The 12,923-nt window shown below is 39.5% G+C and overlaps 1 long non-coding RNA gene across 1 annotated transcript; it reads left to right on the forward strand.

The window, feature by feature from the left end:
- The first annotated feature begins 4,216 nt into the window (after positions 1-4,216).
- On the forward strand, positions 4,217-11,560 carry LOC132113565 (uncharacterized). Its single transcript, XR_009425182.1, has 6 exons — positions 4,217-4,620; positions 4,732-4,861; positions 5,229-5,320; positions 6,151-6,295; positions 10,673-10,753; positions 11,323-11,560. It is a non-coding gene; the product is annotated as an uncharacterized LOC132113565 (long non-coding RNA).
- The last annotated feature ends 1,363 nt before the right edge of the window (positions 11,561-12,923 follow it).

Consider the following 12,923-nt stretch of genomic DNA (forward strand, 5'->3'; position numbering starts at 1 on the left):
GGGCTGCACGACGGCACTGTCCCAAGGCCGCTACAGGTGGCAACATGACCAAGTACTGAAAAAGCTGGCAGAGGTGTCAGAGTCATGCACTAAGGAGGCGAACAGTAGACCTTTCGCTCGAGGACGACATTCCATCCAGTTCGCGAGGGCTGGAGAGAGTGTCAGACCCTCCCGCCAGAGAGATACAGCAAGGCTCCTCCCACAGCGGAAGCGAGCCAAGTACTCTGATCTGGCGGCAGAGTGCAGGGAGGCGGGCTGGAAAGCCGTAATATGCCCTGTAGAAGTGGGGTGTAGGAGCTTCGTAGGTTCCTCAACCGCTCGCCTACTCCGCGGCATGGGATGCACAGGAGGGAGGCATCGGAAAGCCATGAAAGAGCTGGCAGAGGAGGCAGAGAAAGGCAGCTTCTGGCTGTGGCTAAGGAGGAAGGAGAAGGGTTGGGGGGTAAACACCTAGGGCATCAGCAGGGGTGGCAGGGAGAGATCCCTGCCATCGATCCGCCACCATGAGACGTACTGGGGTTAAAGGAGCGAAACGTCGATGAGTAGTGGTCCCTAGCTGACGACCCGATCAGGCTTACAGAAGTGTTCAGTGAGGTGTCACGGCACACCAGTTCAAAAGGCACTGGAGGAGGTGCGTCAGGCAGTGATGTTTAGCAGGAAAACCAACACCTGTATCTTGATATACTGATATAGTACTAATGAGTGCAGAATCAGTATCAGGCGACACAAGTGCAGGATCACAGGAGACGAGTGCAGGATCATGTCGGTCGAGTGCAGGATCAGGATCAGGACCATGTGAGTTCAGTGCAGGACCACAGGAGACGAGTGCAGGATCACGTCGGTCGAGTGCAGGATCAGGACCATGTGAGTTCAGTGCAGGACCACAGGAGACGAGTGCAGGATCACGTCGGTCGAGTGCAGGATCAGGACCATGTGAGTTCAGTGCAGGACCACAGGAGACGAGTGCAGGATCAGGATCAGGACCATGTGAGTTCAGTGCAGGACCACAGGAGACGAGTGCACGATCAGGACCATGTGAGTTCAGTGCAGGATCACAGGAGACGAGTGCAGGATCACGTCGGTCGAGTGCAGGATCAGGACCATGTGAGTTCAGTGCAGTATCACAGGAGACGAGTGCAGGATCACGTCGGTCGTGTGCAGGATCAGGACCATGTTGAGTTCAGTGCAGGACCACAGGAGACGAGTGCAGGATCACGTCGGTCGAGTGCAGGATCAGGACCATGTGAGTTCAGTGCAGGACCACAGGAGACGAGTGCAGGATCAGGATTAAGTGAGTCGAGTGCAGGACCACAGGAGATGCGTGCAGGATCACTTAGGGTAACAGCAGAAACACATACCTGAAATAGGAAACCAATATTTATCAAAATAATAAATATTACTTCAAGGCGGTATTCAATTCTTCAAGGCAGTATTCAATTCAACATGTTTCCTTAATCTCTGATAATACATGATTTTGTTGTACAATAACTTACCAACTTAAAATGAATAAACACGAGCTAGAGCTAAAACACTACAAATATAACATTATAACTAAGTTAGACTTTATAAAGTTGGTGCAGGTAAAATGGTAAAAATGGAAGCAGGTAGCCTGCAATCCTGACACAGATCAGTGTAGAATTAGACAGAATTTCAATGTGTTCACATGTAAAGTGACTTACTTTTTTCTCCTTGGGGAGCCTGAACATGCCGCTGACCTGAAAGAAGAAAATAAGAAAAAATGAGAATTGTATTTTAACACTAAGCTTGACCATTTCTTCAGGGTTTGGCAATTTATGTCGATTTGTTTTTTTTTTTGTTTTTTTGCAATTTCTCAAGTGATTTTATTATTATTATTTTCTTTAAGGTCCAGTTTACACATATGTAGATATTTTTATAATCGGATTTTTAAAAAACATCAGTTTGAGGTTGCTAAAACTTCAGTACAAAACACACACTTACAAACTTATACTTTATAATTGTTATTTTCCCCCAATCATTAGATTCAGCAGCATTTGTTCTCCAACATTAACGTTAACTTACATGTCAATCATGTCTCCTTTCTTTGCATGGCTACAATAAACTTAAACCTACCCAGAATCATCTTTCTATGGCTCTGAACCTACCTAAAGTTACGTGTACTTTTTCGTTCATTTATTTTTTTAACAAATAAATGAAAAACAAAAAAAAATTGTGATTTTCTTTTTTCTTTTACACGGACCACCCCTGGTTATACATAAACAATTCTCATGAATGAAATGCGGAAAAGGTCAATATTACTCAAGTTTTCCCTTTTCTTAAGCTTTCTTAATTTAACAGAAACGGATAATAATAATCGAAGCATGCTTGCTTGCTAGTTCACATAGACAGTATAATTCAAGTTAGGTAGCTGCTAGATATAATTGCTAAGGTAACTAACGCTATGTCTTATGCACACACGGAATTGTCTTTTAAAGTTAGCTAACGTTATCAGTATAGTGCACTTACCTTTTCCATCGACGTGCTGTTCGCGCAGGAACTGCTGCACCCGTGGTAAGGTATTTTCGATACTCCATTTATGAACTTAAAATCAAAATGCCGTCTTCCATAATTGACTCTGAAATCACCCAAGCTAATATTTATTTGAACCTTCTTCTTCTTCTTCTTTATGGCAGTTGGCACACAGCGTCTGGTTGCCGCCACCTTCTGAAATGTGTGTCAGAATAATATATTTACCTACACTTAAATTATCTTTATTAAACCAGTTCTTCTAAAAAAAAAAAAGAAAAAAAAGAAAAACCTAAATCTCCAGAATTCATTTGGAAAATATAATTTAATATCAAATGTATCTCTTCATCTATATTTGAACCTTGTCTGACCTTGCTTTCTTTTTTTTTTTTTTTTTTTTGACTTTTAGGAATTACAACTGCAGTCAGGGGGTACAAAAAGTAAAGCAAATAAACAGACATAAAAATACATTTACATAATGAGAGACAAATTTAAGCCTGACCTTGCTTTCTTGGAGCACATTTACTTGGTGGATTATGTAACCTCCAGTAACGGCCATCTGATTTTTAAAACTAAGATAAAAAAAAAATAATAATAACAACAATAACAATACCAAATAACATATTGGTTTTGATTTTTAAAACATTAACATTTTTCTTATTGAGATTTTTTTTCAGTATTTCGATGGTAACCAGTTCTGTCACTATAGCAACACCCGCGTAAACCTGAGGAACGTTAACGAAGAAGAAACGACAAGGAGAAGTAAGACATGTATGCGCTTGTGAAATGGTGTGCCGGGGTTGATGAGGGGAAATTTAGTATTGTTCACATTAAATACATACGAAATTTTGATCTGGAAAGTTTTGTAAACGGCGTGATTACCTACGAAGACGAATTTGCCGTCGAGTGGGGTGTGGGAAAACGACCAAAAGCTGGATTCCCCATTTATATGGCTACCGTTCAATCAGTTGGAGGTAAGTAAGTTCAACCCTAACGTTTTTTTACTGCTTTGTATTAGTTACACAGGGATATAATGTAAGGGATAATGTAATACGAGGCGGTTTATAACTGTTAGACGTTATCAACCCCGACAGGCTGAATTCAGAGGGGTCTTGCATCAGCCTGAAGGCTTGTATTCTCAATAATAACCGCCTCGCTATAGGCTACATTATCCCTCTTATTACATGGCTAACGTTACGTACAAAATAAATAAATAATTTGACACAAAATATTGATTTAAAAAAATGTTTTATTGCTTCCGCAAAAGAAAATAGTCCGTTCCGCGTCCAACGCTCTGTTTTTCATGGCAACGGCGTAACGTTACTTCGCAGCGGTTTGTTATGAATAACAGGCCGCATACTAAACCAAGCCATGTAATAAGCTATATTAACATAAATAGATAACTTATTACGAAACCACGTTGTCAAGGAATGTGTTTAGTTAACGTTATGTTACATGAGTTTAATTTTTCTGAGGCAAAAAGGTTACTTTGACTTGCTAAAGCTACCTCGAGGTTATGTAGGATAACGTTAATGAACGGCGTTCTACCGATATGAGTGATCACTTTGTGATATTAATAATAATGTGATGATATCATATTGAGCGGGCTTTACTTTATTTCATGTGTTGTTTCAAACCTGTATGAATTTCTTCTGCTAAACAGATAACAGAAAGAAAGATATTTAGAAGAACGTCATCTGACAGTTTTTGGTTTCATTGACTTTCATAGTATAACGTTATTTTTTTTTCCTACTATGGAAGTCAATGAGACCAGAATCTGTCTGGTTACTGACATTCTTCTAAATATCTTCCTTTCTGTTCAGCAGAAGAAAGAAATTCATACAGGTTTAAAACAACATGAGGGTGAGTATATGATGACAGTATTTTCATTTTAAAGTGGAGCATCCCTTTAACTCAGACCCTTGTTGGTACTATCAGTGTGTTAGTGGCAATGGTGACTGATATTTCTCTGCAATAGACATGAATACTTCGGAGCGAAAGTTGGACAAACGTTCGAAGAAAGATTCCGAATACAACGCCATTGTGGGAAAGAGAATCCGTGTTGCCAAACGTCTGTGGGAGGATGAGGATGAGGATGACCCCCCTACTGCCGTGGCCACAGTCAGTGGAACCAAAGTGAGTTTTTTGTTTAATGTACTAACTCTTTACCCCATAATGATATATATATAACTAAGGCAATAATTTGTATGTTTAATTTAAAATAATTTCATTTATATGTTTCCACAGGCTGCCATTCACAATCAAGGAGCTGAAATCCTAGCTTCCATTTCCTTGGAAGAACAAGCAGAAAATAGTGACAACGAGCTCTCACTTGTGCATCAAGAATTGCTAGAAATAAAAAAATTCATCTTTACAGGTAAACGTATTATATCTCCATTCTGCACACACACATACACAAAGTAAAACTTAAATACTGGGGGCTTTTATTTTGTCAGATCATAAAACTCGACCTGCCAATGTTTCTTATTCATTGACCAGACTGCTGGCCTGCCATCCCACACAGTAAAATTGGCTGGTGTAAATTGTTTATGGGGACTTACATCATCACATCATTATTTTAAAAGGACTGATAAGAAGTGTGATGCTTTCAACAGTTTGTCTCACTAATACATAGATGGGATAAATGCAGAGACTGAATTTCCCTCACAGGATCAAAAGAGTATACTTCTATTCTTATACTTTTTGGCTACAGTCTTTCACACCCGTTTTTCCTGTTGATGCAGAGATACCTTAGATAAAAGAAATGCTCAACAGAAGCTCCATGCACCTCGGCAGTCCAGGGTCTCTCCCCAGCCCTTCAAACCCTGTTCAAATAGTGAGTATTTTTTTATGCAGTGCTGTTGGAACGTATGTGAACTGCTTGCAATCACCTTGTCTTCTATATCAGGGTAGCCGCGGGGTCTTAAAAGTCTTAAAAAAGGTCTTAAATGACATGTTCCTAAATTAAGGCCTTAAAAAGTCTTAAATTCCATTGTCCAAGTCTTTAATTTTTTAAACGAAGGTCTTAAATTTCATTACACTAGCCTATTTATTCAAAGTCAACCAGACTGCAACGCAAGGTGAAATTGGGGAAACAACAACAACGTGAAAATTCAACAGGGTTTAGCGTAACGTCAGAGAACATCTAATTTCTAGTATGCGCAAACAATAGTTTGGGTTTTCGCTAGGGCTGCATGTTTTCAAGTTTTTCATTAACCGTTTACCGAGGCCCTTAGCGGTTAATACTCGGTTAACCATAGTGTGCGCGCCGCAACCCCGAGATAGGTGGGACATGTCCCCACCACTATTTTCTAAGGTAGATTTTGTTCCCACCACTTTAGAAAAATCTCGCGGCACGAATACCAATACAAATAAACAAAACATCTCCAGTTAACTAGCAGAGCATTCATTTCGTTCGTTTTTTTAGGCGATCTAGCGCTGAAATGTTTTATTTTTTAAACAAACCCTGTGGCAATGGCTCTTTTTCACGCTACTTATTGATAATATGACATCTCCAACATTGACAGTAGGGACCAGGAATGCTTGACATTATACTATTGGGACCAATTTACACAGTCAATTGTACATAAATCTTGAATGCTGGATATTTTGTTTACTATACTGAATTGAAACTTTTAAGCCTATCTATTTTATTTTGTTCAACAGGAAGAAATTGTCCCAGGTTCAGGTGTTTACGTATCACGAAGTGTGTGGCGCTCTGCTTGCCAGGCATCTAGTGGGACTTCAATGGCAAGGATTTTGCTGCTTGGGGTGTTTGACATTGAAACACTTATCAAAAGTAATTTGAGAGGTTAGTATTGTCTGTACAGTAGTGTAGAGTGTAGTTAAAAATGCTTATTCCACAGTCACATTTGTTATATTAACTGACAAGTTCGGTATTTTACACTTAAATCCCTGTTTTCAGATTGTTTTCTGATGAAATAGAATGGTTAAGACTTAAATTTGGACAAATGCTGCTGGCCTGGTTTTTGTGGTAGCAAAAGTAGGTTTTTGACAAAATTCAAAATGGCAAATGTGCAGACCAGAAAAAATGTGCAGACCAGAAATGAAATTGAAATTGTACATTTTGATCTTCAGGAGTCCAGCTTTCCATTGATATAAGACATTTGAGTCTACGACATATGGTCTAGGAGTTATGAGCAGTTTCACGCTTTTGGTCGCTATAGCACCCCATAGGTGCACTCCAATCGGGGTCATACTTTGATAACCTCTCCTTGATTTTTGTACTACCATCTGGCAAAGTTTCAAGGCTCCAGCTCTTACGGTTTGGGCTGCACGATGCGTTTTACGGCGGAAGAAAAATAATAATAAAAATCCTTACAATTACAATAGGGTTTCAGCACTTCGTGCTTGAACCCCTAATAACTACAATTCAGAGTGTCCTTTGCCTGTGATCCGTCACACAGATTTATGATACAACATACCCTAGACAATTCTTTTTCATCGATGCAAGAAAAAGTATCCTAGATGTTATTATAGCGTTATGCACAACCATGCTATAGTTAGCCAAGCAACAATAAAACTGCGAATTTACACCAAAGACTGTATACAGGTCCTTCTCTAAAAATTAGCATATTGTGATAAAGTTCATTATTTTCCATAATGTAATGATAAAAATTAAACTTTCATATATTTTAGATTCATTACACACCAACTGAAATATTTCAGGTCTTTTATTGTTTTAATACTGATGATTTTGGCATATAGCTCATGAAAAAAATTAGCATATTTCATCCGACCAATAAAAGAAAAGTGTTTTTAATACAAAAAAAAGTCAACCTTCAAATAATTATGTTCAGTTATGCACTCAATACTTGGTCGGGAATCCTTTAGCAGAAATGACTGCTTCAATGCGGCGTGGCATGGAGGCAATCAGCCTGTGGCACTGCTGAGGTGTTATGGAGGCCCAGGATGCTTCGATAGCGGCCTTAAGCTCATCCAGAGTGTTGGGTCTTGCGTCTCTCAACTTTCTCTTCACAATATCCCACAGATTCTCTATGGGGTTCAGGTCAGGAGAGTTGGCAGGCCAATTGAGCACAGTAATACCATGGTCACTAAACCATTTACCAGTGGTTTTGGCACTGTGAGCAGGTGCCAGGTCATGCTGAAAAACGAAATCTTCATCTCCATAAAGCTTTTCAGCAGATGGAAGCATGAAGTGCTCCAAAATCTCCTGATAGCTAGCTGCATTGACCCTGCCCTTGATAAAACACAGTGGACCAACACCAGCAGCTGACATGGCACCCCAGACCATCACTGACTGTGGGTACTTGACACTGGACTTCAGGCATTTTGGCATTTCCTTCTCCCCAGTCTTCCTCCAGACTCTGGCACCTTGATTTCCGAATGACATGTAAAATTTGTCCAAAAGTCCAGTGCTGCTTCTCTGTAGCTCAGGTCAGGCGCTTCTGCCGCTGTATCTGGTTCAAAAGTGGCTTGACCTGGGGAATGCGGCACCTGTAGCCCATTTCCTGCACACGCCTGTGCACGGTGGCTTTGGATGTTTCTACTCCAGACTCAGTCCACTGCTTCCGCAGGTCCCCCAAGGTCTGGAATCGGTCCTTCTCCACAATCTTCCTCAGGGTCCGGTCACCTCTTCTCGTTGTGCAGCGTTTTTTGCCACACTTTTTCCTTCCCACAGACTTCCCACTGAGGTGGCTTGATACAGCACTCTGGGAACAGCCTGTTCGTTCAGAAATTTCTTTCTGTGTCTTACCCTCTCGCTTGAGGGTGTCAATGATGGCCTTCTGGTCAGCAGTCTTACCCATGATTGCGGTTTTGAGTAATGAACCAGGCTGGGAGTTTTTAAAACTCAGGAATCTTTTGCAGGTGTTTAGAGTTAATTAGTTGATTCAGAATATTAGGTTAATAGCTTGTTTAGAGAACCTTTTCATGATATGCTAATTTTTTGAGACCGGCATTTTGGGTTTTCATGAGCTGTATGCCAAAATCATCAGTATTAAAACAATAAAAGACCTGAAATATTTTAGTTGGTGTACAATGAATCTAAACTATATGAAAGTTTAATTTTTATCATTACATTATGGAAAATAATGAACCTTATCACAATATGCAAATTTTTTGAGAAGCACCTGTAGATTTACACAAATAGGCTGAATTAACGGTCAAGATGAAAGCAGGAACTTCTGCGTTCCTTTTAAAATCCTCACAAGCTCTTTCCATCTTGGAAAAGCCACTCCTATATAGACTTTGGTCTTGTTGTTTTTCCTGTCGCGTTGCCGTTATAATTCTCTTTTTCGCTTCATTTGCGACTCCTTTTCACGTCCTCGAGAATAGGTGTGATCATCCATCTTCAACAGGCTTTCAAATCTGCCGGCAGTCGCGAGTAGACTAATCTCCCCCTGGCATTAAAGCGTGAAAGGCATACATTGTAAAGTGCTTTGAGTGCTCGTAGGAGTAAAAAAGCGCAATATAAATGCAGTCCATTTACCATTGAAAGCAGGGCTCAGTAGTTTCGGGATTTCTTCACTGTATTCTCGCTTTTTGCTCGCATGTTTCTCTCTAGAGCTCCCCCCACAGCTTCGGAATAGATATTTGACAACACTGTTGTAAAAACTCGTTGGCGATTCTCAGACACCAGAGGCTAGTAGATCAACAACATCAAAGCAGATGGGACATTCTTTAAAACGTCTTCTTCATTCCAGTTCGAACAGCGTGAGGGAGCGCAATAATGACAGAGTTTTAGCCAATTTCTTTTGGGCATAAAGCAATTGTTTACATTGCGAGACTTCCCGACCCGGCTCAAAGTTGCAAGTGCGGATTTCCCACTCACGGGCAGCAGGGGGGTGCAAAACGACCACCATTCAACCCGAAATAAGTAATATAACCATTCCAATGACTTCCGAAGCTGTTCAGTTAAAGCTGTAGTCTAGGATGTTTGTAAAATCGGTCGAGAAAGCCTGGGACGGTTGGGAATTAAAAAAAAAAACTCATCCCACCCCTCCCCTCTGTGCTACCTGATCCCTCCCACCGGGAAACGACCTGAACAACGTCACTCAGTCTGTCAAGCTGTGATCACCGGTAGTAAACATCGGAACAGAGATTTACCATGTGCAATGTCAAAATAGCTCAGAGGCACACGTTTGAGTTCACGCTCACGCAAGATTAGCAACACATGCAATGTTCTAAACCCCCTACCACCACCACCCCCTGAAACACAAACAATAATAAATAAATAAAATAAATAATACTGTATTACAGCTGCCGTCTTAGGAGGGTACGTTTGACAAACGTTTTCCCTCCTGAGCCTCGTTTACCCAGGTCAAAAGTGCTACCTAGCGCACATTAATTGCACAATAATTATTAGTTAGTATTGCTAAAGTTGAGTAATTGTTATAGCAGCACACAGCGCATCTTGTTCAAATTCCGATCGGCTCGAACAGAACCCGCTAGGCCTACTAAGATATATTCAAGCACTTCAAGAAATATAATTACTTTGACCCGTGATAGGCGATGCTAAACGGCTAACATTCCAATGCCGACCGGCAGCATGAGCATGTTGTCAGACTGATAAAAAGCTATTTATGTAAGACCATAAAAGTATAAATAAATGCTTACCTGATCAACAAAAGTCAGCCGTGACTGTAAGGGCAAGCAGGGGCCGCTTGCTGCTTTCGGTTTGTTTTTTTTCCATTGTTGAGCTGATGCTACTTTGCTAGCTACCATAGACTGTCAGCTGCTTGCCCGCGAAATTTCATGTCGCAGGAGGGGGGCGGGGTGGGTTGCGGTGGGGTGGAGACGCGAGCGCCACGTGGAGTTTCAAGCGGAGCGGGGGATTGGATGAGAGCAGTTGACCAATGTAAGCTGTCCGGCCGGACAGCTTACATTGGTCAATTTCTCTGCGGGTGTACCCCACCCCAATAGAGTGAATGGATTTTTTCATTCTTTTTTCTCTTCATATTGTTAGGATTGTACTGTAGAACCATAACCAGCATCTAAACGAGGTTATTAATAATGAACAATCTTTGAAATCGTAGACCATAGCTTTAAGGTAAAAAAGTTACTTAGATCACCTTTAAGCTGTGCATGTAAATGGACCGACAGTATGTGTCTGTTTTCAGCCATTTTGATTGTCATTCTGCTGATAATGAAAACGTAAACTATATACTGGTTATTTTTCATACTGAAAAACATCTTTTTTCCTCAGGAGGGGAATCCAAGGTTTCAAAGGGGGGAGATGGGGAGAAAAGAAGCGCCCTGGATGAAATAAAAGTGAAAGCTATAATGGGTAAGTTATGATTTTGCTATTTGACATCATTTGCCACAGGTCTGTATGTAAAGTGTTGTGAGCCTTAACTCAGTCAAATCTCCTCAAGAACAACTTGGGGTTAAGTGCCTTGCTCAAGGGCACAACGGTGGTGACCGGGATTCGAACTCCAAATTCCAGGCTACTAGCATACTAGCCAGGTTCCTTTACTGCTGTGCTACCACCACCCCTTTTGGCTTCGTGCCTGCGTCCGAAACACACCCATAGAAATATTTGCAAAAAAATGGACTATCATTCATGGGGCTGCAGGTAGTGCATCTCAGAATTTTCAATGTATTTGTTCAAATTTACATTCGGCGTTGCAAAAAAAAATAAATTAGTTTTGATGAGAGGTGGTGGTGGTGTTTGGCACTATGATCCTATCTCGCCTGGAAATTAAATTGGTGCAAAACTGGCCGCCATGCTTACACACTGTTTGCAGTGTGTTGCACTAGAAGAAACTGCAATAAAGGTTTTTGTCTTTGATTTTTGACCAGTGTTTTGTCTGCTTTATACCTAAAACTTTTTTTCTTTAAAATCTACCTTTTCAGATGCTGTTATGTCAAGACACTCAGTTTCGACTGGCCAGATCGGAGCAGCCCTGAATGGGAAGATGGCAGAACTAAGACTGGCAATGTCCAGGAAAAATTTTCATTAAAAATGAGTGTTTCCCGAGTGAGTCAAAAAATCTGAAGTTGAAATTAAATGAAGTTTTTACTTGAAAAGTTTGTGTACTGAACAAAATGCATTAAAGTTTGTATTTGAAAAGACCTGGAATTGTGTGTTCTGTGGAATGAGTATAAATATATGTGCAGGATATATAAAAAACATAGTTGTACCACTAATATAAGTGAAAGTACATGGTGTCATCATATAAGAAGCATATTTGTATTCCTAATATAAGTGAAAGTATGTACTCTGGAAATAAATACATATATGCATGTATACATATATGTGTCTTGCATATATTTCACATATATGTGCATATATGCGAAAATATATGGCACTTACATGAAAACGGCCATTTTTGATATATTTTGAAATATATGTTTCATATATGTCTATGTGTTTTACATATATGAATTTTGCATATATTCTCATATATGCAGCAGACATACATGGGCACTGATATTATATATGTAATTTACATATATTGACATATATTACATTTCTGTATGGGGCAATGCACAACATGCTGCCTTTTTGTGTTAGCAGTATTTTTAGGCTGTCCCTTACAAAACAAAAATATAAGGTAATATATTGTTAAATATAATGCGATATATTACAAAATACATTTAATATATTTTGGAAACTAGTTCTTATATTTTTAAATATACAGCAATATATGCATTTTAAAATATAGCTATAGTTTGCTACATACAAATATATTTAGGAATGAAGACAAAAATATTCATTGTTTGATACTTTATTGAGTTTATAGGGGTGCACGATAAATATCGTACTATAATTAATGCGCATCTCGTCAGTAAAGCCGGTTCTCTAATCAGTGGTAAATTCCACCAGGTGCGTGATTTCACAGAGAGCAGCTGTTACTACACAAAGCCGTTGTTAACTGACTAGCTGCGCAAATCCACGCTCATTATCATCGTTTATTTGCGCAGCTAGTCAGTAACAGCTGCTCTCTGTGAAACATGTCTGTTTCCTGAGCTGAAGGACATTACTGTAATGGTGAACTGTCCAACATATAGTGGTCATTTTGTTAATAACAATAACTGCATAATCAACCTGCACCCTAAAAAAAACAAACAAACAAAAAAAACAACACCAAAAATAAACCTTCTCTACCGTCAAAGCAAATATGCTCACTTGATGCTTATCTGAAATTACTTTTACCTATGGTTAAAATGGCAGTAGATTACAATTGTGAAAAACTAATGTAACAAAAACATGTTTGTATTTTTATTTATTAAATATAAAACTCCAATTTCATTAACTGCAACAAAGTTTGAAAAATATATGAATGTAAAAAGCTGTATGTGGATATGTAAGAAAGATCTTTATCTATCTTAATGACTTGGCAAAAACACAAGGATTTATTGGTAAGATGAAAAAAAAAAGGTAAACAAAAATGTATATAACTCTAGATAATACAGTGAATATACATCTCTAAAGAATTTTAATAATGCATGTG

Source organism: Carassius carassius, chromosome 3 (assembly GCF_963082965.1).
Source record: "Carassius carassius chromosome 3, fCarCar2.1, whole genome shotgun sequence".
Taxonomy (NCBI): Eukaryota; Metazoa; Chordata; class Actinopteri; order Cypriniformes; family Cyprinidae; genus Carassius; species Carassius carassius.